We start from the raw sequence: 25,544 nt of genomic DNA on the forward strand, positions 1-25,544 counted from the left end.
CACGGAGGATCTTGTCAATGATCTCAAGGCAGCTGGGACCATAGTCACCAAGAAAACAATTGGTAACACACTACGCCGTGAAGGACTGAAATCCTGCAGTGCCCGCAAGGTCCCCCTGCTCAAGAAAGCACATATACAGGCCCGTCTGAAGTTTGCCAATGAACATCTAAATGATTTAGAGGAGAACTGGGTGAAAGTGTTGTGGTCAGATGAGACCAAAATCGAGATCTTTGGCATCAACTCAACTCGCCGTGTTTGGAGGAGGAGGAATGCTGCCTATGACCACAAGAACACCATCCCCACCGTCAAACATGGAGGTGGAAACATTATGCTTTGGGGGTGTTTTTCTGCTAAGGGGACAGGACAACTTCACAGCATCAAAGGGACGATGGACGGGGCCATGTACCGTCAAATCTTGGGTGAGAACCTCCTTCCCTCAGCCAGGGCATTGAAAATGGGTCGTGAATGGGTATTCCAGCATGACAATGACCCAAAACACACGGCCAAGGCAACAAAGGAGTGGCTCAAGAAGAAGCACATTAAGGTCCTGGAGTGGCCTAGCCAGTCTCCAGACCTTAATCCCATAGAAAATCTGTGGAGGGAGCTGAAGGTTAGAGTTGTCAAACGTCAGCCTCGAAACCTTAATGACTTGGAGAAGATCTGCAAAGAGGAGTGGGACAAAATACCTCCTGAGATGTGTGCAAACCTGGTGGCCAACTACAAGAAACGTCTGACCTCTGTGATTGCCAACAAGGGTTTTGCCACCAAGTACTGAGTCATGTTTTTCAGAGGGGTCAAATACTTATTTCCCTCATTAAAATGCAAATCAATTCATAACATTTTTGACATGCGTTTTTCTGGATTTTTTTATTGTTATTCTGTCTCTCACTGTTCAAATAAACCTACCATTAAAATTATAGACTGCCCCATGTCTTTGTCAGTGGGCAAATGTACAAAATCAGAAGGGGATCAAATACTTTTTTCCCTCACTGTATATCGACATAACCTGAAAGGCCGCTCAACAAGGAAGAAGCCACTGCTCCAAAACCGCCATAAAAAAGCCAGACTACGGTTTGCAACTGCACATGGGGACAAAGATCATACTTTTTGGAGAAATGTCCTCTGTTCTGATGAAACAAAAATAGAACTGTTTGGCCATTATGACCATCGTTATGTTTGGAGGAAAAAGGGGAAGACTTGCAAGCCGACGAACACCATCCCAACCGTGAAGGATTTGCTGCAGGAGGGACTGGTGTACTTTACAAAATAGATGGCATCATGAGGAAGGAAAATTATGTGGATATATTGAAGCAACATTTCAAGACATCAGTCAGGAAGTTAAAGCTTGGTCGCAAATGGGTCTTCCAAATGAACAATGACCCCAAGCATACTTCCAAAGTTGTGGCAAAATGGCTTAAGGACAACAAAGTCAAGTTATTGGAGTGGCCATCACAAAGCCCTGACCTCAATCCTGTAGAAAATGTGTGGGCAGAACTGAAAAAGCGTGTGCGAGCAAGGAGGCCTACAAACCTGATTCAGTTACACCAGCTCTGTCAGGAGGAATGGGCCAAAATTCACCAAACTTATTGTGGGAAGTTTGTGGAAGGCTACCCAAAACATTTGACCCATTAAATAATTTAAAGGCAATGCTACCAAATATTAATTGAGTGTATGTAAACTTCTGACCCACTGGGAATGTGATGAAATAAATCAAATCTGAAATAAATCATTCTCTCTACTATTATTCTGACATTTCACATTCTTAAAATAAAGTGGTGATCCTAACTGACCTAAAACGGGGAATTGTTACTAGGATTAAATGTCAGGAATTGTGAAAAACTAAGTTTAAATGTATTTGGCTAAAGGTGTATGTAAACTTCCGACTTCAACTGTAGGTAACTATGGTCAACTCCGAGTTCAACTCGGGATAACCGGTCATACAAAAGTGGCTCACCTTTTAGCCAGGTCAATTTCTATGGCAACGAATCCTTCAGAACTAACCTGCTCAGGGGCAGGCTAACTCACGAGTTGAGGACCAATGAAATCAGATTCCCTCCCTCCTGCAAAGATTGCATCATCATCCCCTTCATTTGAGGAACACTACTGATAATAATATTTTATTAAATCAACGTTGTTTTTTTATATTTGTTATATTAATATAAAAATACCTATCACATTACACATTAAGTAATGAAAGGATGAATTTGAAAGTTCACGCACAGTAAAACTTTTGTATGACTATTTTTATCGATAGGAATGGGGAAAAAGGCGCTTGTGCATCAATAAGCACACCAAAGCACACCAAAGACGGCATTAATGATAAGTAATAAAATAAAGACAGCACTTCTAAAACCCTATTTCACACCATAGCCTGCTGAATTTGCAAGATCATTTTCTTTCATTTTGATTTTGACACAATTTGTGGCACCGACTAGCAACGTGTGACATGCACGCGCAGTTACAAACCAGCTAGAGTTAGCGGCAGGTGTACAAGCAATATCCACCATTGTAGTACGGATGAAGCCGGAGCTGGAATGTGAAGCTAACTGAAGCTGGTTAGTTTTAGAAAACCCTGAGTAGATCTAGCTTGCTTTGTAGGATACCCCTCAGTGCTCTCACTCAATAGAAAGCTCCTACCTCTGATGCTGAAGACCCAACATTCAGAAACCAGGTTACCCAAAATCATTTTTTCCCCCTCTGATGAATCACACGAGAGAAAAATGTTAAAAGATATATGGCCTGGTCCGGTGTATCATTAAAGTATATGGAGCATTACCCATACTGCACATGGCCCGCGGCAGATTTTTATTGCACGTTTACAACTCGGTGGTGGAATAACAGCAGCGTCTTTGCTGAGGTGGAGAGCCTGTGAGCCAGGGAGTTAGGAGGCCGAGTGGTGCACTGGGGACTGGTGTGTGTCCCAAATGGCACCCTATTCCCTATATAGTGCACTTATTTTGACCAGAACCATAGGGCTCTGGTCAAAAGTAGTGAACTATATAGGGAATAGGTATGGCTCTGGTCAAAAGTAGTGCACTCTATAGGGATTAGGGTGCTATTTGGGACACGTACTGGGACTACACTACAGGGCCAAGGTGTAGGGATGTGTCACATAGGGGCCAGAGGAGGAGAATAAACAGGATCTACTCTATACTCTCTCTTCTGTCTCGCCTGGTTGAGCCCAGAGCAACACGTGGAGCACAGGGCATGGATTGTTCTCCGAGGATGTTCCTTGCACTTTCCTCAGCCAGCTAAGTGATGGATAGGACAGAAACAGTGGATGCAGTGTAGTCAGGAGCATGGTTGAAATGGCTGTGGCCTTCACGATAGTCACCCATCTTACTGTAGATACTGTAAGGAGTCATAACCTCCCAGGTCATAGGTTCCCAAAAAATGTGTGTTTCTCAGAAATCTACCATGGCTGATATATCTTAACAAAAAACAATAATGGGGGGGGATCAGTTTCCAGGGGAGGCTTTAACATGACACCGGGGCGAGCGTGAAAAATCTCTGAACTGGGAGCAACAGAGACCCTCTCTAATGTGACCACTTCAAGAGGCCAAAGCCGTGCTAAGCTGTGGTCAATGCCGATTGCCTGGGTGATGGGGTTCCCCGTCCTCCCGCTCTCCCACCCCCGCTCCCTGAGAAAAGCACCCCACCCCCAACCCAGCCCGCCAGCCCCAGCTCCATGTGTTTTCCTCATTACGCTCCTTTTGCCATTAGAACCACCGTGGCGCTCATTTAACAGTTATAACGCTGGCCGTCGTGCTCGGATCACACCTCTGAGGCTGTAAAGGGGGGGAGGGGTGGGGGGGGGGGGGGGTGGCGAGCCGGGAGACATGCGCGGGGGCTCACCGAACACGCACGCTTTGTTCTCTGGGGGCTCCAGTTACCCCCCCGGCCCCGGGTGTCATTCAATACCGCAACTGTAAATTTTACATTAAGGGTGTGATATCACAGATGCACATGTCACAGCGGTGTCATAAAGTGAATTTACTCAGTCGGACTAAACACAGTCTTAACTCTTTAAGTCCCAAGAGAAAGGGAAATTAAAGCTATTCATTTTAAAGCAACCCCCAAAAAGTGTGATACGTTGACATGTTTAGGAACATACCTGGCCCAATTTACTTTATTAACAACAATAGCCTGTGTAATTATATTTTGCACCTATTCTCTATTATGAAATAATTAATATTTGGACTTAGCCTACAGCTTGTTAAATGCTTAATAGTCTGTGAATGTGAATAATAACTAAGGGCAAAAACTAAAAGATTGAGAATGACCTTTATAGTTGAAACCAATACCACGGTAGTGGTGTAGTGCATTCACAACATGCTGTTCAAGGGTATAGAGTCTATAAAAAATAAAACAAAGCAACCGTGCGTCTAGGAAAGATTTCAACATTTCGGAGATCTTGCCGTCTAGGGTAGACGTACAGTAGTCCTATCTCACAACCAGTATTGGGTGTGTACTTTCAGAGACAACAACGGCACAAAGAAGTATTCAAATGAACCCTCCAATGAGATTTCCATACTGCATGGGATGGCTCAATGGTTTCCACCAGCAGTGGGAGCTGCACATTCTCACCAGACCAATGACAACCAATGTCAGTTCCAATGATCTACTTTTAGTATAGGTGACATCTTTGTTTAAAATAGATTGCAGTGAGAGCCTAGGTCTAAAACTGGTTGAAAAAGTAGGATGTGATTCTAAGAGGTTGCAAGGCAAGCAGATATCTTTTGACTGGATGGGTGAGGTATACAAACTCAAGTTAAGAGTTAATCAAAGTGGTGAGTTTATCAGTGCGTTGCTTATGCCATGAGAGGACACAGAACTCCCAAAGGCTCTGAAACATCAGACATCCACAGGGTCCAGTTCCCTCCACAGTCACTTAGCTGAGCCAAGTCCACCTGTTGTACCCTCTAAAACCATCCAGTCCAAAAATATAAAAGGAAATATTCAGACAAGCAGAAAGACAACTTGGCACAGCAACCGTGTCCTTTAAGGAGGGCCAAGACTGACTGTACAGTCACGCCTTTGGCAGAGCATGGATTTCCACTTTGTTTATGTTAAAGTACCAAATGAACACGGTGGCTATAAACAGTGGCAACAGAGGAGCATGGCTTTTAACAGACTCAGTGAAGGAGGCGGTGTGCGGTCAACAGCCTACACAAAACGCGTTAAATGGAAAACAACAGAAACATTGACTGTGACATTGTTCGGAACAACAGTGAATTGAACCGGTTTCCGAGATGAAGGAAGTCGTGTTAATCCGATACCGGGTGCTCTACCCGCTCTGCAAACGCAAAAAGGCTGAGTTATGACAAATTCATGCATTTCCTTCCCCCTCGCCAGTTAATTTGGCAATGGCTCAATAAATTCTAGCGGTGCCACAGCTCCCTGTAAGAGTATTCCTTTGCTTTGGAGCGAGGGAGCCAGCATTAAGACTGGTGGCTTGTAAACTGAGCTGATAAGTTTAATTGATCCCAAAAAAAAAATTATGTGGCGTAGTGAATTGGGGCAGACAGTGTGGATTTATCTCACAGCCTCCATAAGAACATAATATTGTGGAGATTTTACAGCGCGGGGGGAAACTTTAATTGTGGCCACAAAAATGATTTACCTTGTGTTGACTTAAATTACAGCTCTGCGCCAAAGCCCAGTTTTAATTCCACTCTGAAGAGATGTTGGTTAGAGAGGCACAGGACGAAGTTAAGAGAAAAGTAAATATCTACTTTCAGAGAAAGTATTTTAAAATAAATTCAAAAACTATGAGAGCCATTATTGTGGTGCTGTTCCCCAGTATAATGTTTATTTAACTCTACAAAATATTATAAAAATATTCTACAACATATTATTTTTTATTGGTTGTTCAAGCCATTGTCAGAGCTCTTGCACAAAAAAGTGACAAGTCTTTTCTGTATGGAGCTCTAAGAAAACACTGTCAAGCGGTCCAGCAATGTGTTACAGAGTTCAACATAAAGCCAAGATAACTCTGGGCCACAGGGCAAAGGATTCAGCACAATCCTACAGGATGTGTAGGGGCCAAATCAAACAACTGCTCAGATATTTACCAATATCTCATGGTTACCAAGACAGACAGTTCGATAAGACACACCCACTGAGTGATAGATTTTTTCATGTACTGCTAATATTCTATTTTAATACGTATTAAAGTGTATTTTGTTAAGATTGTATATAACTCAGTATAAAGTTAATAGCTTGTAACAAATTCCATGGATTTAATTTTAAGAAACAAACAGGTTACTACCAGGTTGATACCAGTCAGTCCCTGTCTAACCGTCCCCAGGCTTTTACGCACAGCGCATATAATCCTGGAACAGGAAACGGTTCAAAGTTGGCCTTAGCGGGAGTGACCATAGAATTCTATGCGAGTGACCTTACCGAGTAAAGTATTTGTCATTTAATTTTAGCGAATCACAAGACACCGATTAAGCCAATGCCTATGCGTCGGGAGTTTCTCGCAATCTTTCTGTATTGGCTAATGAAGGCCAAGTTTGACACGTTGGTCTACCAGACTTCGTGCATTTCGGCGGAAGTGTCTGGGAACGAGATTAGGCCCTGTCAATACCACCTAGGTTCTTATTTGTATTCTTCAAAAACCATGATGAAATCATTTTTTTGTTAAATTGTGCACCTTTGAAACATATTTTAAAAAGTTCACCACAGTGGTCCTAACTATAAGTAACTATAACTGCTTTAGTAAACCTCTGAGGGAAACAAACGTCAGAAAAAATCCTTCATGATTCCAGTAAGACATACTGGAGAAAGAGGGAGTCAAGAAAAATGTACTATAAAAACGGGACTCCTCACCAAAAACAGCCACATTACACAAAGGATAACCTGCTGTAGTCATTCCAGACAAGCCAAGCCAGGGAAACAGAGGACTAGTTAAACGCTGCCCATCCAAGACCACACCTAAGCCTGGTTATCCATCTGGCTGTCCTGGAGAATTTACAGCACAGGCCAAAACGCCATAATTTAGTACTTTTACTGGTCCTCAGCCGAGGGGATCGTTCACTGGTGTTTTTGTTAGGCTAGACCACCTGCGAGGGTCTCCCATCAACACAACTCAAACTCCGGAGGGACAGGCGTCATCAGTCCCTATTAGATTCCATTGCCCTGACACTAGATTAAGTGGTTAAGCTGCCCCTCAAAAGCAAGCTCAAAAGCGATAATAAATTACATTTGTAAAGCGCTTTTCATTATACAGAATAATCTCAAAGTGCATAAAATTAAAACCAAATCGCTATGGCCAACTAACATTAAAAAGGACAATTGCATAGACCTCTATAAGAATACACTGATTCAAGTTTCCTGAGTAACAGGAAGAGAAGTACTAAACCTTCCTTTTAGCGATTAGGTTTCACTTGATTAATCTGCTTGCACTCACACAAAAAGGTGATTTAGATAGATGCCTCTAAATTGTATATTTGTAGTTTCCCATGAAAACACATTAGAAAACATGGGTGTGACACAGTTAATGCTGTACCAGAGAATATAATGTTACCAGACTGTAGATTGTGTTTCGCAGGTCAGCAAACCAGCAGATCCTCTCAACAACAAAACTCACTGAAAGTAACAATATGACCAACACTCTGCCCATTTAAGATGAACAACGGCCAAAGCAAGATCAATTGCTGGATCTTTCAATTGCAAGTTCTCTATTGATTTGGCTGTTTTTTCCAATCAAATGTCCAAGTTCATAAAACACCTTTCAGTCTTAAGGGGAAAAAAGAGAACAAATAGAGATGAAAGGGAAGGGGGATCAGTGGAGTGTGTCAGACACTGGCTTTCCACCAGACTCTGCTGCATTTTTATCCTCTTAATCAGTTAAAGCAAGATGCAAAGAGGCCCAACCGAGTGGATCGGGGGAAACCGCAGTACTACTGATAGATCAACTATTGGGCCCAATGACACAGGTCCCTGGGCTATTGTCACCAGAGGGTCACGGTGGCAGTGGCTTTGAAGTCCTCTCATTATTGGCTCCTGTTTAAACATCCGTGAGTTTCTTTGACACTCCAATGAACCTTACCAGTCAGCCAGCAGTTAAATGTACAACCAAGCAAGAGTCACCGGGAGGCAAAATGAAAAAAAAAACACACAAAAAGATGAGAAGGAGACGTTTATGCAAATCACATGGGGTTGAGAGAGGCTAGAGACTTGGTGGATACGGAACCGCTGAGGCCTTTTGTCGAACGCATGCAGCTTTGTGTTTGGTCTTGTTGCTAAGCATTTCTCTGCGAGGGAGGCAGCCAGGGCATCTGACGGAAAGATGTTTGGCCTGTTACCCTTTGGATACTTGTCAATTAGCCAAGCAGATTTTATCAGACGCCACAGGTGAACTGCTCCAACGTGTGCACCCTGTGACCTCCCCTTCACAGTGTGAGGGTAATTCTGCATAATGAGGATGGGGGGGGGTACGAATCTTAGCACCCTGGCCAAATGGGACCCTGTCAGCTCCACCTGAGGAACACCTTCCCTTCCTCATTCAAATTACAAACACATGTTGCCCCGAAGGTGGAGGGAGGACCTCCAAAATACACATGCATCCTCTTTCTTGCTCTCTCGGATTCACTGGTTAGTCAAGACCAGAGGCTGGTAGTATGTGACCAATAACAGAAAGAACACACTGCAATAAAACTCTTTATAGTGAGTCAGAGTAGCATGTTGTCTCTCGTGGGGAGTTATACATTCACTGGTACCTCAGACAAAGTAGCCTAGCTACTGTACAAAAAGATTCCTGCACAATAGAGACTAGTACAATCACTAGGTGAAACAGGATATAAACCTGGTTGTGGAACAATAGTGCTCCACGTGACGACAGGAGAAGAATCACAGAGAAAGCCAGGCAGACCGGAGGAATGTGTGGTGAACGAAAGCCACCACCCTGTATTAGCCAGCACATAAATGTCGTACTGCCTTTGGTCTCTTCCGTTGGCATCGAATAATTGGAGGGATGGTTTAACAAACATGGCATATTAGTGTTTTCTTTGCAATTATAAACTAAACTAATTACAAACTTTCAAAAGAACTAAAGACAGTTTAAAACTGGCCTTGGTTTGTTTCATGCTGTTCTTGACCTGTTCTTGGAGTGCTGAGCTTATTTTTAGCCCTTTCCAGACAGAGTAAATCATGGCAGCCAAATAGGAGGTCTGCTTTCTCCTTTGGTCAGCACTGAACATCCTGAAACACAGCTTGGCTAGGATGGCTCTTTCTTACACACACACACTGCCTTTTTTAATTAAATTACTGGACATAGGAGGAGGAGTGCTTGATTGTGGTGGTTTGTGGACAAAATAGTTGTGCAAAAATATTTGCTTGCTGGCTGCTGATGTATTGCAAATCACTCTGGTGGAATGCAGTGCATTTGATGTCAAGTTAATAAAATGTCAAGCTAAAAACAGTAAAAACAAAAAGTCACCAAAATGGGTCAGCCTATCACTTTGATCACATCCACTGGGGTACGTTCATTCTGTGCCGACTAGACCATTGTATCCCGACCCCTCTGACTCTTGACTCCCCACAGCAGGCTCCTCCAGACAGCTCTTATTGACTGGCTCCCCCTAGTGTTGGGGCCTCAAACTCCACTCCTGGCCGGCTGTGCTGAGTGAACCTTGGTGTTCTACAGAAGTAGAATAATAATTATATTTAACTTTATGCATTGAATTAATGCATTGAATTTAAGTAACTTACAAAAAAATACAAATAAAATCAGTCACAGGGAGACTTCGGGTTGTGCTTTGAGAAGGCTGGCCTATACCAAAACAAGTCAGAGAATTGTTTCAGAAATATTAAAACAGGCATGGAGGTTACTCGCTGAGCTAGACAACACTGTCCTACAAAGCCACTGACCCCTCTCCGTTTCACTGATCATAGAGGAGAGGGCTTGTCCTCAATACCACTGCCCTGGGTCACAATTTGGCTAACTGTCCAGACACTAAAACAAGGTCCAGTGACTTTAGTGCTATCCTCCAGGCAGTGTGAAGGGTTTGACCTCCCTAAAGGTTCCTCACTGACAGTGCTGCTGAATACTTATCATGTATGTTAAATCTTGGTTACGCTTCGCTGGGGCAGAACAAAACAGAGCACCTGAATTTTAAGCTAAGGTCACCATGAGTTGGATGGAAAAGAAATCAAACTGAGAATAACAAAAATAATGAGGTTGGTCTTCAGATTTTTGAGAAACTATTGTTTTGAGGGACATTTTATAGGACAGCATAACTTGTGTGGTACAATCCTTTTGGAGGTAAAGTGGGTTTGTCTTAGCACTCTATATTTAAAACCATGCAGCACATGAATATCTAATCGATGCCATTTCACATAAGACTTCAGCTACCTGTGAGAGCAAAGGAAACATAGTGTTTCGAGGTTTTAGAAAACCTCGCCGCAATTTTTTTTTATCTTAGTGAGCAAACCTGTCATATTTCCTTTTGTCCAGAAACCCATGTATTAATAGATCCCACTAACATATTCAACATAGCGCCTCCATTAAAACATGTTGTTTGGTTGTTTGTTTGTCCCTCTTAGTGCCTTGGTTGTCACAGCCTAATATACATCCCCACATATTCACGTGATTTAGTATTCACAATGAGAAACCCATTGTAAAACATGCGCATCTAATATATTATTTAACCATATTCCCCAGTAATAAAACACATTTTGATCCTCTTTTGTGTTTTCCAGTCTTGTATTTCCATTATTTTCTCTTGAATCATTAACCACTGTTTTGTATGGGACACACTTTCTCCCACTCTCTGCTTAAAGATTGAAATGGCCACCTCGTCAGGATATGCCACCCGTGCTGCTTTGACAGACCTGACAACGGAAGTGTGTGTGTGGGGGGGGGGGGGGGAGTGGTGTTTTGCCTAAAATCTTAAAATCTGCAGAAAATTCACTTTCTTTCTGGCTACATCCCATCGCAGCGGCACAGTGCTTCGACTGCAGTTTGAGCAATGGCAGTGCTGAGTGTGGATTTTACATTCTCTCGGTAGGTTGATAATAGGGGGCGCGCGCACACACAGACATAAGAGCAAACACAAACACACACACACACACCATTCAAACACCATCCAGTATTAAACAGTGTAAGTCTAAAGCAAAACACATATATCCTTAAACATGCACAATAACAGAAGCAAAACCCCACAGACCGGTTGTTTTTCAAATCAAGGTGAATTGCATAACAAAGCCTTAATCAGTTCCATATGAAACCATATTATATTTCTATTTCATACGAAGTGCTATAAAACTGCCACGCTGTGACAAAAACAGGCAAAGATATATTCGCCATATTGACTGTTATGTTGTGGTGAGATCTCAGACTTCATTGCGCAGTAATTGCAGGAGTTACCCCATGGTCATTCAATGCAAGTGAACACACGTTTGCGATGTGTCAGTTTTGTCCAGAGTGCAAGTAACAATTGCTGTGTGGAAGTTACCCCGTGCCACAGTTTGGCTGCACCACTCCACCTTGATGCAGTTGGTTTGCCCCAGTTCCTCAAGTGTTTTTGGTGGTGTATTTAAATACAGAGTGGCTGTGGTGGTGTGTTGGAGTCGAGCCCTCGTGGGTTGATATGCCCGGCGATGCCAACAATGGCTAACGTGTTGCCCCCTGAGGAGTCGTCCGGATGATTAACATGCTAACACAACGAGGAGCAAAGTTGTAACGGGATACAGGAAACAGCCTGGTAGTGATACTACATGGTATATATAGCAGTGTGAGTCCAATTCAACAGGCTTCTATCTGGGTCGGCACATGCTTTGGGACGAGGGGGATTTTTGCTGTGCAGTAATCTTGCGTCGCTGTTTGACACTGTATCGTAGACTACTTACCTTGGTCCGAGGAGGCAGCTTACTCGTCGCACCGTTTCATTTGAGTTGTACTACAATCAATAATATTATATTGTTAGATGATTTGTTATATGATATAACAATATTGTAGCAAACGGTGACAGTGCACAGCCCTTGCGGGTCTCAAACCTGGGTCTCCCAGCCCGTAGGCAAACTCACTAACCAGTCTCTTGCGTTTGTCAACCACGAACGGCCTCTCTTACTGTACGTCTTTCCTCAATGACAAAGAAACACCTGCGAATCCCCATGTATGACAGCGCTAGATCACAAGGCCAGACTTCAAGTTCATTTGGCAGTCATTGAGCCGGGGAGGGCAGTGGTGGCGGGACAGAGATATTAAAACTAATCTGGTTGTCATCTCTGGGCGTGCTCTCAGGATGTTATGCACTGGCTATGACAAAGCGGCTGCGGCAGCGCCAGGCCTAATTGCCTGGCACCTCGGTAAGGAATGTCTGTGTGGTGTCAGAGCCGGGAGGGTGGTGAGGAGAGAGGGGGGAGTCCCCCCACCCCCTTAATTATATTCATTATGAGAGCGTGGCTCATTACGAGATGAGACGAGGGGACAGGAGGGTAATGAACAGCACCCGACCCATGTCCTCCCAAGGCTGACAGCCAGGGATGAGAGAGGTCGTCTCAGGTCTCCTTGAAACAGCCGCAGAGAGAGAATGACACAGACAGAATGAGAGAAAGCGAGAGAGGAGTACGTGTGTGTGTGTGTGTGTGACAAAAAGAAAGAGAAATTGTGTGAGGGAAGAAAAAAATGTATACAGGAAAGAAAGAGATGGGGCGAAAAAGAGGGTGTATCTAATAATGGAGGGGGTGGGGCAATGAAGGGGAGATCATTTAGAGGGAGATATCAATCATAAAAAGGGGAACAACAACAACCCGAGTCGCGGTGAAATGGAAGATATAGATCAATAACTGCTTTATAGGGATGGAAGGGGGATCATTTGCCTGACAGCAGAGGCAGACAAACGAGCAGCAGCATCTCTCTGAGCTGCAGATGAGATGGCAGTCTGCTCTGGTGGCTGGCGTTCATTTATCCGAGGGTCGGGGAGGCTGCAACTCCAGGCCTCCTCCATTCCTCTTGGAAGAAAGCAAAATAAAAGTCACCAGCGAACGATGGCGCGGCGGCGCGCTGTGATAGCAGCCATCCGTTAAGGGAAAATTGGACTGTCACCCTCAGTGTCATTTCCCTGCCGGGCGGGTGACAGAGAGAGGGGTATTCACAGGGTGATCACACGCAGCAGCAGGGAATGTTCCACAGAATTAACTCCTAACGTGGGGGGGAGGAAGACATTACGGATGCCAGAGAGGTGGAGGGATGGGGGGACAAACAGAAAAGGCAGTTTCATGCCTTACCATAAAGAGATCTGCCATGTCAATGTGTGTCGTGTGGTTTAAAAACACCTCCTGTTTTGTCAGGAGGATATTTGTCATGACATTTGGCTCATGGTCACACCATTTTAGCATAGCTTAAATTGTTATGTATGCGTTTACAGAAACATGAGGTTGCGGTTCTGGCGTTGATTGTCTTGAAACAAGAGAACCATCGTCAGATAAGTCCATGATGCCAAGTCTTTTTGCAACCATAAAACCCACAATCAGTAATTCATTTGTCAAAGGCAACCGTAATGAATAATGACATTGTGTACACACAACAAATTGTGATCTAAGGAGTGGAGACGTGCTCTCACACAAACAAAATCACATCTAGGAGACTGACATGCACACGCACACACAATGAATACAAACCTGGAATGGATTACTCTAAGTATGATGTTTTATGATGTTAACTGTAAGGAGTTAAAATGCTTTGTGTGTGTCACATGCTTGCATGTGTTTGGGTTTACAGGCACACACCCGTACCCCCCCCCCCACACACACACACACACCACTCTCTATTCACTCACTTAAATATTTATAAAGATTGCTATTATTGTATTAACTATTTATTGATTTATAATTTAAAAGATTTATACTGGTCCATTAGAAATGTTCGTGAAACGACTTTCCCCTGGAAGAGATGTCAGGGGCCATTTATTGTATGTGAATGTCAAATCTAGCCTGGCTCTGCCCCTCGGCATTGAGAGAGAGAGACCGCTATACCGGACGACCTCCTTCAGAATTCATTTCATACCGGTTGGAGGCTGCTGAGCCAAGCGTGGTTAGTTCCCGCTGGAGGGGGTCATGCTCAGTCGGGCCAAACTGTCCCACAAGAATGAGAATGGATTGCCCCGGTTCCATTTATTCATTTACATCTCCAATAAAAATGTTTTGCTCCTGCTTCATTCCAGTTGTTTTCTGATCCCCCCTTTTCTCGCTCACCTTTGCTGTCACGGGTGGGGGTGGGGGGGATGGGAGAGTGAGAGCAGAGTCGAGTGGGCGATAGTCTTTGTTACACTTTTTGTGGCAGCCTTTATGGGCCTTTTCAGTTTCCATCTTGAAATGAGGGTTTTTGTTGTATTAACCCTGATGGAAGTTAAAGATGTCTTCATGAGGACATTCAGGCCTGGGCTGTGCAACTGTGACATCGAACTATCATGCCATCCAACCTACACAAGTCAAACTGATCTGTTTTACAGATCATTCCGTTTGTAGAATGAGAAAAAAAAACTCATGAATATCTCAAAATCACGAACAAAACAACAACTGTTTTGAACGCACACAGTGCCCGGTTTGGACGAAAAAAGGCCGTACTGTAGTTAATATGAATGAAGGAAGTGAGCAATTTGTTCTCTCATTAGGGATGCAGAGAGGGCCGACATGATGCCAGATGAAGAGTGGATTCATCATAATTCCCTTTGGCCATCAAAAGAGAAGGAGGGGTCTGTGGCGATGGGTCGACGCGGCGGGTAGCGATCATTCCATAGGTTCATTCTGCACAGCGAGCAGACGTGAAAAGAGGAACATGTTTTCTTATGGTGCCGGTGAATGACAAGGAAACCATTAACGCCAAGGCTTCAGCCAAGGGATTAAGTCCACACATGCTTGGCTATTATTCAAGCTAATTAAGTCATTTTTGGGGCCAGGTTTTTTTAGTCCAGAACAAAGACAAAAAAAGGAACAAGAAACAGCTTAGCGGGTTTTACAGAGCCGGCAATATCCTAGAAGGGAGATGAATGTGTGTTTTGTTACTTTTGTGCTATTGCAGCAACCTCATTTAATCCGTTGCTCAACGCAATCTTTGGTTACATGCGTGTTAGTCACATTAGGCCACATCTATTCATGCCCTCACTACTCTCTCCACACCTGGCACAGAAAAAAGGAAACGCTAATTTGAGGAAAAGCATATTATTGGTGATTGTAAGCCATTATTTGACCATTTATTAGCTGGTCTTCCTTCAAACAAAGAAATTATAATCCTTTCAGGCACTACTGAATGAATGAATGAATGAATGAATGAATGAATGAATGAACGAACGAACTAATGACTGAAAGGCAGTATGTGTATTCAGTCAATAAATGATAGGCAGTATGTGTCCTCAAATCAATCAACCAAAATCAGCCAATCAATCAAAGAATCCACCAAAGGCTTGAAACTGAGTCTACTGCTCCCCGACGTCAATGTTAACAACTGAGGGAAATTGTTACGGTAGTGCCCCTCCTGGTGGTAAATAAACTGTCCAGTACATCTCTGCAGTGGGATTTCCCCTAAAAGCACCTTGGAGAATAAAGGCAGCTGAGGGCACAGTAGTGAGAGAGACGCATCGTCCCAGAGAGAGAGGGAGAGGGTGGAGGGAGGGGAGAGGAGAACATCACTTCACTGATTTTACACTCACACACGCCACCACATATCACTCAGGATTGCACCTGACATTTGAAACGTGCCATGCAGTCTACAAGGCAGACATGCGGCTTGGGAGAGAGAGAGAGGGGGAACATGAGAGAGGGGCAGTCTCTCTCTGGGGCTGGATGGCGTGAGTGACAGGCGGATGGCTGATGGGAAGAGACACCTCTAATGGCCCGTGAAGTGGAAGACCTCAGGAGACAGCCACAGAGAGCATCTGCCTGTCTGCTCTGGTCATGCTCTCTGCCTCAAACACACTGCCGTACACACGCACACTTACCACTGCGACAGAGAGAGAAAGAGGAGACAGAATGACTGGAAGAATCCCTACAATAACCATCAACCACTTGTTGCCAATAGGCTACCATCAACCAAAAGTGCAGCAGTTTCTGTGTAAAAAAGCTTTACACAGGCCTGATTCAATCCTCAGATAGAAAGTCAGAGATAGTGAGAGAGAGTGGAACTGTTTGAGTCTCATTCAGCACAATGTCTTCATTTTGTTTAGTCTGACGGGAGAGTGCTTGTGTGTGTGGACCTCAGGCGGAAAACAGAAATGAGGGACTTCCTATGTCTAATGTGGCTGGCTGTAGAGAGAGTCTGGTGGAGAGGAGAGCTGATACTGATCCCACTGTGCAGCTATGCCAGGAGGAGCAGAGGAGAGGGCCGAGGGAAGAGAAGGAGTAACACTTTACTTAAAGGTTGAATCGCATTTGGGGGAAACAGCGGCACTGTTCACCCCAGCACCTTTGTTGTGTTGTTCATGAAGCGGAGGAGACGAGCGTCTAGCAGCATGGTAAAAAAATGGCAGTACATATTGTGCTGTTCTATCGCGCCTGAAATGAGGGGAAGAAAACGGTGTTCGTTGTTTGCAGTAATTTCTTTGTTATTGTAAAATCACAAACGGACGTGGCAGTTTCACCAATTAAGGATTCAAGCTTTTAAGCCAACAGCTGTAATGCTTATGGACATGTATGAGCCTTAAGTCATACAATGAGTTAACCGCATAATGCATCTTGCCTGGTAGCTTTAGCTGAAGTTTCATACAGGCACTTAAAGAGCACAAAAGCATCTCAAAGTCAAACAGAAAGAATGGGCCGTGCACACACACACACACACACACACACACACCTGATCAGCAACTGTTGGGGGCCCACTCATTGCCATGTCGAGGTGATTTGAGCTGCAGCTGTTGACCAAGCCCAGACCTGGCAGCACCATGGGGTCCCGTCACATTCAAATACTCTACATTACAACACACACAAAACTCTTAACTGTATGGTGAAACCTTACATTAAACACTTTTGAGCATGTGCGGAAATCACAGCCAAATGTCAACTTGCAATAGAATTATGGAGTTGATCACAATATGGAGCTTTATCACAAATCCCACAATGCTCTTGGATGAGCAGCATCTACATTTGAAATTGATAGCATTCTCACCAGTGTGTGTGTGTGTGTGTGTGTGTGTGTGTGTGCACGTGTGTGTGTGTGTGTGTGTGTGTGTGTGTGTGTGTGTAACTGGCAGACAGTAAAGCCAGTGATGTCGTGCCAGACACCCCGAGCACTGGTGGTGAGGAGGCACATGCTATTTTTATTTCCTCCCGCTCTGCCCCACATTCATTTTTCTCTCCCCTTCCTTCTCCCCTCACTCCTCCTCATCCAGGGCCCTCTGTTTGCCTCCTAATGATCCTCTGCCTTCTGTTTGTGGCTCTCGTTCACCCTGTGAGAAAAAACAGTAACTCCGAAAGCAAGCGGCTTCTTAATTTTCCCTGACAGCTTCCTTTAAACATGCAGGCCGAAATCCACGCTCTAATTGAAAGCACATTCTTATTCCAAACAAATTAAGCACAATTAAGCCCTCTGAGTTATGAGCATCTATCACTGTGCAATGTTTGGGTAAAAATCACCACGTTTAGATCAAAGTCCGTCGACCCCTTTGCTTAATTGCCTCATTAAGACCCTTTGCTATGGGCTTCATAAATACGGGCCTGCTAGTTTCATTTGGGAATTACTCTGAAAGACAACCCTTAAACTAATCGCTTGCACATTTCCATAAAAGGTTCATCTGTTTTAAGTAGAAACAAAATGAGATGTTTTATTCTTCTACAGAACATAATTTGCTTGTCTTTTTATCTTACAGTGTGATTTATCTTTTCATTAGAAATGGAGAGTATGGAAGAGGAGAGAGGAAGAGGCAAAGTGAGAGGGTTTACTCCGTCCAAATTCTGTCCACGAAAATAAGAACACGAAGTGAGAAATTTTCGTATGGAGGTCAATGAGTGTCAAATTTGGTCAATAAAAAATGTAAATCGCTAATTTGCTAAGTGAGGCTTATTTGATCGAATAGAAGTTTCATAATGGTTAGGTTGTTACGAATGCAATGATATAAGTGGATGCATGTGGCATTTCGGCAACTTTGGGAGAAAACAACTTTATATCGGAGTTGTGCCCGTTGTTCCCCAGCATATCTCCCCTCTCATTGGCTAGAATGGTCCCACCTGATCTCCCCTTCTCCCGCCTGCCTTCCAACTTTGAGGACATGTGTTCCCATTGTTAGAGTGGTCAGTCTATGGTATGGAACAGTAGAGGGGCAGTCAAAGGTGTCTGCTCCGCTGTGGCAAGGCACAAACCTCCAACAAACGCACCATGGCTAGAGTACGTCGAAACATCTGTTTAATACACCATTAACATCTTGTTACCTAAAACCAGCAAACAGTTTTTTTTTTTAAGCGTAAATGTTAACAAGTAAAAAATTTTTTTAAGGGTCCTTAGGTGTGGTGCTTTACACGTCGTACCAGGTGACAGGAAAAGGTGTCACCAAAAAGAACCAGCAAATCACATCACATGAGTAAAATTAACATGGCTATATACAGGGAGTACCAGTACCGAGTTGATGTGCAGGGGTACGAGGTAATTGAGGTAGCTATGTACATATAGGGAGGGGTAAAGTGACTAGGCAACAGGATCGATAATAGACAGTAGCAGCAGGCCGTACTCACCACCCTCTGTAGTGCCTTGCGGTCGGGTGCCTTGCAGTTGCCGTACCAAGCGGTTATGCAGCCAGTCAAGATGCTCTCAATGGTGCAGCTGTAGACAGGAAGATTGCACACAGCTGAACAGAGTCTCCCTCCCCTTCTAAGAATGCCATCTGAGCTTGACTGGCTTTTAAATGTAAATGTATAAATGAGGTGTACACTCCTAGTCAACATGCTTTTCCAATTTGGAGGGCAGCTTTACTGAAGGACTGCGACACGGGGGAGAGAGAGAGAGAGAAAAGCAGAAGACAGACAGGAAGTGGAACATTTGTTAGTAATCCAGTCCCACATACCATGTGGCTTCATTACCATCATGCAGAAAACAGTACTAAATCAGTTTGAATATAAAGATCGATTCAACAAATCCAGATTGAGTATACAAAACATTAAGAACACCTGCTCTTTCCATGACAGACTGACCAGGTGAAAGCTATGATCCCTTATTGATGTCACGTGTTAAATCCACTTCAATCAGTGTAGATGAAGGGGAGGAGACAGGTTAAAGAAGGATTTCAAAGCACTGAGACAATTGAGACATGGATTGTGTATGTGTGCCATTCAGAAGGTGAATGGGCAAGACAAAATATTTAAGTGCCTTTGAACAGGGTAAGTTAGTAGGTGCCAGGCACACTGGTTTCTGTCAAGAACTGCAACGCTGCTGGGTTTTTCACGCTCAACAGTTTCCCGTGTGTATCAAGAATGGTCCACCACCCAAAGGACATCCAGTCAACTTGACACAACTGTGTGAAGCATTGGAGTCAACATGGGCCAGCATCCCTTTGGAATGCTTTCGACACCTTGTAGAGTCCATGCCCCAACGAATTGAGGCTGTTCTGAGGGCAAAAGGGTGGATGGAGGTGGAACTCAATATTAGGAAGGTGTTCTTAATGTTTTATACACTCAGTGTATATCTTGACAGTGTTATTGCCATGTACTGCGTTATTTGCGGTTGGCTGATAATGCTTCTGTGACGGTGTGTGTATGTGTTCAAGCATGCGTGCGTGTGTTTGATAGCGATCGGCAGCTTCTCAGTGACTGAGTATTATGGAGGACAGTCCTGAGTCAATGCTGGGAGGAGAGCACATAAGCAAGCTCCATTGAGATGTGAAGATGACTGATAATGAAGGAACAGCGGACCCCTTGCTGAGCTCATTGGCCCCTAAGTGCTCCTTTGCTGAATGTGTCCCTTATCTTGCCCTGACAGCACTAATAGAATATGCATAGCTCTATTAGCATACAAGATAATGGCACCCTTGGGGGCGGGGGGCAGTGACATAAAACTTTAAGTAGAAATCAAAACATAGGGAAAGAAAGGAGGATAAAGGAGTGTTGTCACCCAGTGCAAACAGGGCCTGGGGCCTTGGTCTTGCATGCCTCTATACGCTCCAGGTGTCTGTGCACACTCAAAAAATGAGGGGTTCAACAAGGGTTCTTCAAAACAACCTTAGGGTTCTTGGCACTGAATATGGCCCCCAAAAGGTTCTTCCAAGAACCCCATAGGTGGTGGGCTTCATCGACGAACGTTCTTAGTTGGTGGGGGTTCTTGCAGGACCCTAACTGCCCAACTGAAACATTTGGATTTGAAAGGACAGCAGGTGCAGGCACTTAACTGAAAAATGTAAAGATCTCCTCAATTTAAGGTAAGGGTTGACCCTTGTATGGTCTAAATGTATATTGTTTTATGATGATACCATCTCTCTTTTCATATTTGTGCAAATCATTCTAAAACAGAAAATGGACATAATTCAATGGATATCAATCAACAAAGAGGTAAGAATATGTATGCTATAAGAATATGTTGAAGGCTAGCTGTATTGGGTGCAGATGACTGAACTGCTCACTTTTGTGTCTGTGTCTGCAGGTATACAGACAAGGAGGCATACAAAGGTATGTCAATTGGTATTGGTATGCTATGCAGATCACATTTACCATCCTCCTTCCTTACCTCGTCAATTAATATCCCATAGGCCTCTACATTATGGACAAGGTATGTGTATGAAAACCATTATCAAAACAGTTTTTTTCATTCACATTCACCACAAAAACCAAGGTATGAATTCTGTCGTGTGCATGTTTTGTTAATCATCTGTATAATTGCTATTTTTTGGATTCACAGACTTCACCCTCCCTACACCTCTGATGAATATAACAGGAAACCTGTTCGATCACCATGCACTGCAAAATCATTCTGGCTATGGATACGGAGAACATCAACACATTAACATCAACACGCCAGAGGATATACCCATTGGACTTGGGGTTCTGCTGGGAGTTTCCCTCATTATTTGGATTTTTTATTCTGCTTTGCCACTAAAATCATAATTAACACTGAGAACTAAAATATTGTGTTATTGTTGTTATTGTTATGCGTATTATTATTTATAATAATATTAATAACAACAACAGGGGAGGGGTCGTTCCATTTTTTTTAAAGGTTCTTCGAAGAACTTATAGGGGTTCCCCCACAGTTTGAATTTGAAGAACCCCTAAAGGATACTCCAGGAACCTTTTCTTTTTAGAGTGCATGCACACACCACCAACACTTACACACATGGTCATGCACACAGTATGAAAACACATTATGCGCACACACACCCACACACACTGCACTAAAACAGCACACACACGCATCATCATCTTCCATACCCCAAGGGCATGAGAGAAAATGAAAAAGGGGATAGGATGCAGTAAATGCCATCGTGTCCCTCGAAAGGAGTGGGAATAACATTGTCTTTATGACAACAGAAATGCATTTGCAGACATTGTAAATGATTGTCTCGGGCAGAATGGCATGCTGTAGAAATAGATGTAGAAGTAGATGATTTGAATTTGTAACGTGTTCTATTTGTTCTGGCTTTGCTGTACAGTACTGTCAATTCCTCTCCAGGTGCATCACTTGGGCTGAGGCACTATATCACCTACTGAGCAGCAAGGTAAGAAATGCTTCACTGTTCAGTGTCATATACAGCTAAAGGAAGATTGGTCAACTTCAGAGCTGGACAACAGGTTGCAGACCCCAGTTGCAATTTGTCAGTATTGCCCGGGAGACAATTCCATGGCAGCCATGTTCTTGACATCTAATGCCGACCGTCTAAAATCAACAGTTATTGGTTTAAACTCCCGACAACTCAACTCTGTCTATTGTTCAGGGTCAGTCCAAACTGACCAAATGAGGCTAATTGGGACTTTAAAGAGGATTGAAGTGGTAGAAATCTACCTCAGGCTGGCATAAACACCCACGTGCCAACTCCCTGGGCAGGCAGGAGAGGTACTGTGTGTGTCCGACAACAGAACAGCTCTCTGTGTAAGTCTGGAGAATTGCACAAGCTTCATTTGACAGAGCGGTTTCGACCAGCCCTCTCGGCTTTGCTACATTTCCAAGCAAACCCAAATCAGATAAGTAACAGAAGGCCGGCCAGGAATGAACACAGCACATAAGAAAGCAATTTACTCCCAAACGACACACACAAAATAATACCAAGCGGGAAAGAAAGGGGGCCGGCGAAAGCCCAATTTAGTCACGTCCGAGAGCCCCGGACCAGGCCGATTACTCCGAGGTCGACGGACAGATTTAGCCCGCTGCATTTCCACTTATTAACTTTTATTAAAGATATGTTAACCTTGGGGACGAGCCTGAGGAAGCCGTGTCGGGGGAGGTTAAGAATTAACGCCTGGAGGGCCAATGGTTTAAGGATGAAATTTCTCCCTTTGTTTTCTTTCTTGTGTGTGTCTTTTACAAGCCAGCTATAATAAGTGTGCAAAACAAAATCAACACTAATAAGGCAATAATAATAATAATTGCATCCTCCATTACAATTATGGTGATTATGGAGACGTCCTTGATATGCATTTCTGTCGATATGAGCCATATGTGAACACAAGCAATTATGCTAATCATTCCACGGCCAAGCGTGTAACGCTAAAGTGGAATAAAGTTCAGCTGCCTGAATAGGAAATACCATTGACGTATGTACGGGGCAAGCTGGACCAATGGAGTTTGGAAGATACTAAAAGGGAACCAATCTGTGTAGGTCTTGGGAATGAGACGTTTTAGAGATGCTGATCATTGATTGACTGGATTAGTTCATTAGCGCTGAAACTAAACATATTGATATCGCCTGCTGACGCGAGAAATGACCATCTCAAATATCTATACTGAACAAAAATATAAACGCAACATGTAAAGTGTTGGTACCATGTTTCATGAGCTGAAATAAAAGATCCCAGAAATATTCCATATGCACAAAAAGCTTTTTTTCAAATTCTCTCAAATTCTGTGCATACATTTGTTTACATGTTATTGAGCATTTCTCCTTTGCCAACATAATCCATCCACATGACAGGTGTGGCATATCAAGAAGCGGATTAAACAGCATGATCATTACACAGGTGCACCTTGTGCTGGGGACAATAAAAGGCCACTAAAATGTGCAGTTTCGGTACACAACACTATGCCACAGATTCTCAAGTTTTGAGGAAGCGTGCAAATGGCATGCTGACTGCAGGAATGTCCACCAGAGCTGTTGCCAGATCATTTAATGTTCATTTCTATACCATAAGCCGCCTCCAATGTTGTTTTAGAGAATTTGCAGTACGTCCAACCGGCCTCACAACCGCAGACGATGTGTAACCACGCCAGCCCAGGACCTCCACATCCAGCTTCTTCACCTGTGGGATCGTCTGTGACCAGCCACCCGGACAGCTGATGAAACTGTGGGTTTGCACAACCAAAGAATTTCTGCACAAACAGTCAGAAACCACCTCAGGGAAGCTCATCTGCGCGCTCGTTGTCCTCACCAAGGTCTTCACCTGACTGCAGTTTGGCGTCGTAACCGACTTCAGTGGGAAAATGCTCACCCTCGATGGCCACTGGCACGCTGGAGAAGCGTGCTCTTCACGGATTAATCCCTGTTTCAACTCTACCGAACAGATGGAAGAGTGTGTGGGCGTCGTGTGGGCGAGAAGTTTGCTGATGTCAATGTTGTGAACAGAGTGCCCCATGGTGGTGCTGGGGTTATGGTATGGGCAGGCATAAGCTATGGACAATGAACAGAATTGCAATTTATTGGCAATTTGAATGCACAGAGATACCGTGACGAGATCCTGAGGCCCATTTACGTGCCATTCATTCGCCGCCATCACCTTTTATTTCAGCATGATAATGCACTGCCCCATGTCACAAGGATCTGTACACAATTCCTGGAAGCTGAAAATGTCCCAGTTCTTCCACGCCCTGCATACTCACCAGACATGTCACCCATTGAGCATGTTTGGGAAGCTCTGGATTGACGTGTACAACAGTGTGTTTCAGTTCCCGCCAATATCCAGCAACTTTGCACAGCCATTGAAGAGGAGTGGAACAACATTCCACAGGCCACAATCAACAGCCTGATCAACTCTACAGTCGTGGTCAAACGTTTTGAGAATGACACAAATACTAATTTTCACAAAGTCTGCTGCCTCAGTTTTGATGATGGCAATTTGCATATACTCCAGAATGTCATGAAGAGTGATCAGATGAATTGCAATGAATTGCAAAGTCTCTCTTTGCCATGAAAATGAACTTAATACCAAAAAAACATTTCCACTGCATTTCAGCCCTGCCACAAAAGGACCAGCTGCCATCATGTCAGTGATTCTCTCGTTAACACAGGTGAGAGTGTTGACGAGGGCAAGGCTGGAGATCACTCTGTCATGCTGATTGCGTTAGAATAACAGACTGGAAGCTTTAAAAGGAGGGTGGTGCTTGAAATCATAGTTCTTCCTCTGTTAACCATGGTTACCTGCAAGGAAACATGTGCCGTCATCATTGCTTTGCACAAAAAGGGCTTCACAGGCAAGGATATATCTGCTAGTAAGATTGCACCTAAATCAACCATTTATCGGATCATCAAGAACTTCAAGGAGAGAGGTTCAATTGTTGTGAAGGCGTCAGGGCGCCCAAGAAAGTTCAGCAAGCGCCAGGACTGTCTTCTAAAGTTGATTCAGTTGCGGGATCGGGGCACCACCAGTGCAGAGCTTGCTCAGGAATGGCAGCAGGCAGGTGTGAGTGCATCTGCACACACAGTGAGGCGAATACTTTTGGAGGATGGCCTGGTGTCAAGAAGGGCAGCAAAGAAGCCACTTCTCTCCAGGAAAAACATCAGGGACAGATTGATATTCTGCAAAAGGTACAGGGATTGGACAGCTGAAGACTGGGGTAAAGTCATTTTCTCTGATGAATCCCCTTTCCGATTGTTTGGGGCATTCGGAAAACACCTTGTCCGGAGAAGACAAGGTGAGCGCTACCATCAGTCCTGTGTCATGCCAACAGTAAAGCATCCTGAGACCATTCATGTGTGGGGTTGCTTCTCAGCCAAGGGAGTGGGCTCACTCACAATTTTGCCTAAGAACACAGCAATGAATAAAGAATGGTACCAACACATCCTCCGAGAGCAACTTCTCCCAACCATCCAAGAACAGTTTGGTGACGAACAATGCCTTTTCCAGTATGATGGAGCACCTTGCCATAAGGCAAAAGTGATAACTAAGTGACTCGGGGAACAAAACATCGAAATGTTGGGTCCATGGCCAGGAAACTCCCCAGACCTTAATCCCATTGAGAACTTGTGGTCGATCCTCAAGAGGCAGGTGGACAAACAAAAACCCACAAATTCTGACACACTCCAAGCATTGATTATGCAAGAATGGGCTGCCATCAGTCAGGATGTGGCCCAGAAGTTAATTGACAGCATGCCAGGGCGGATTGCAGAGGTCTTGAAAAAGATGGGTCAACACTGCAAATATTCACTCTTTGCATAAACGTAATGTAATTGTCAATAAAAGCCTTTGACACTTATGGAATG

General features: G+C 44.0%; 1 long non-coding RNA gene across 1 annotated transcript in view; it reads right to left on the bottom strand.

The window, feature by feature from the left end:
• Positions 1 to 25,544, bottom strand: part of LOC311147972 — a 63,472-nt gene that overhangs the window by 10,891 nt on the left and 27,037 nt on the right. Inside the window, exon 2 of the long non-coding RNA XR_014614843.1 lies at positions 18,664 to 18,751. This is a non-coding gene — a long non-coding RNA (uncharacterized lncRNA). The remainder of the gene's footprint in view (positions 1 to 18,663; positions 18,752 to 25,544) is intronic.

Source organism: Coregonus lavaretus (assembly GCF_964263955.1).
Source record: "Coregonus lavaretus genome assembly, chromosome: 20".
Taxonomy (NCBI): Eukaryota; Metazoa; Chordata; class Actinopteri; order Salmoniformes; family Salmonidae; genus Coregonus; species Coregonus lavaretus.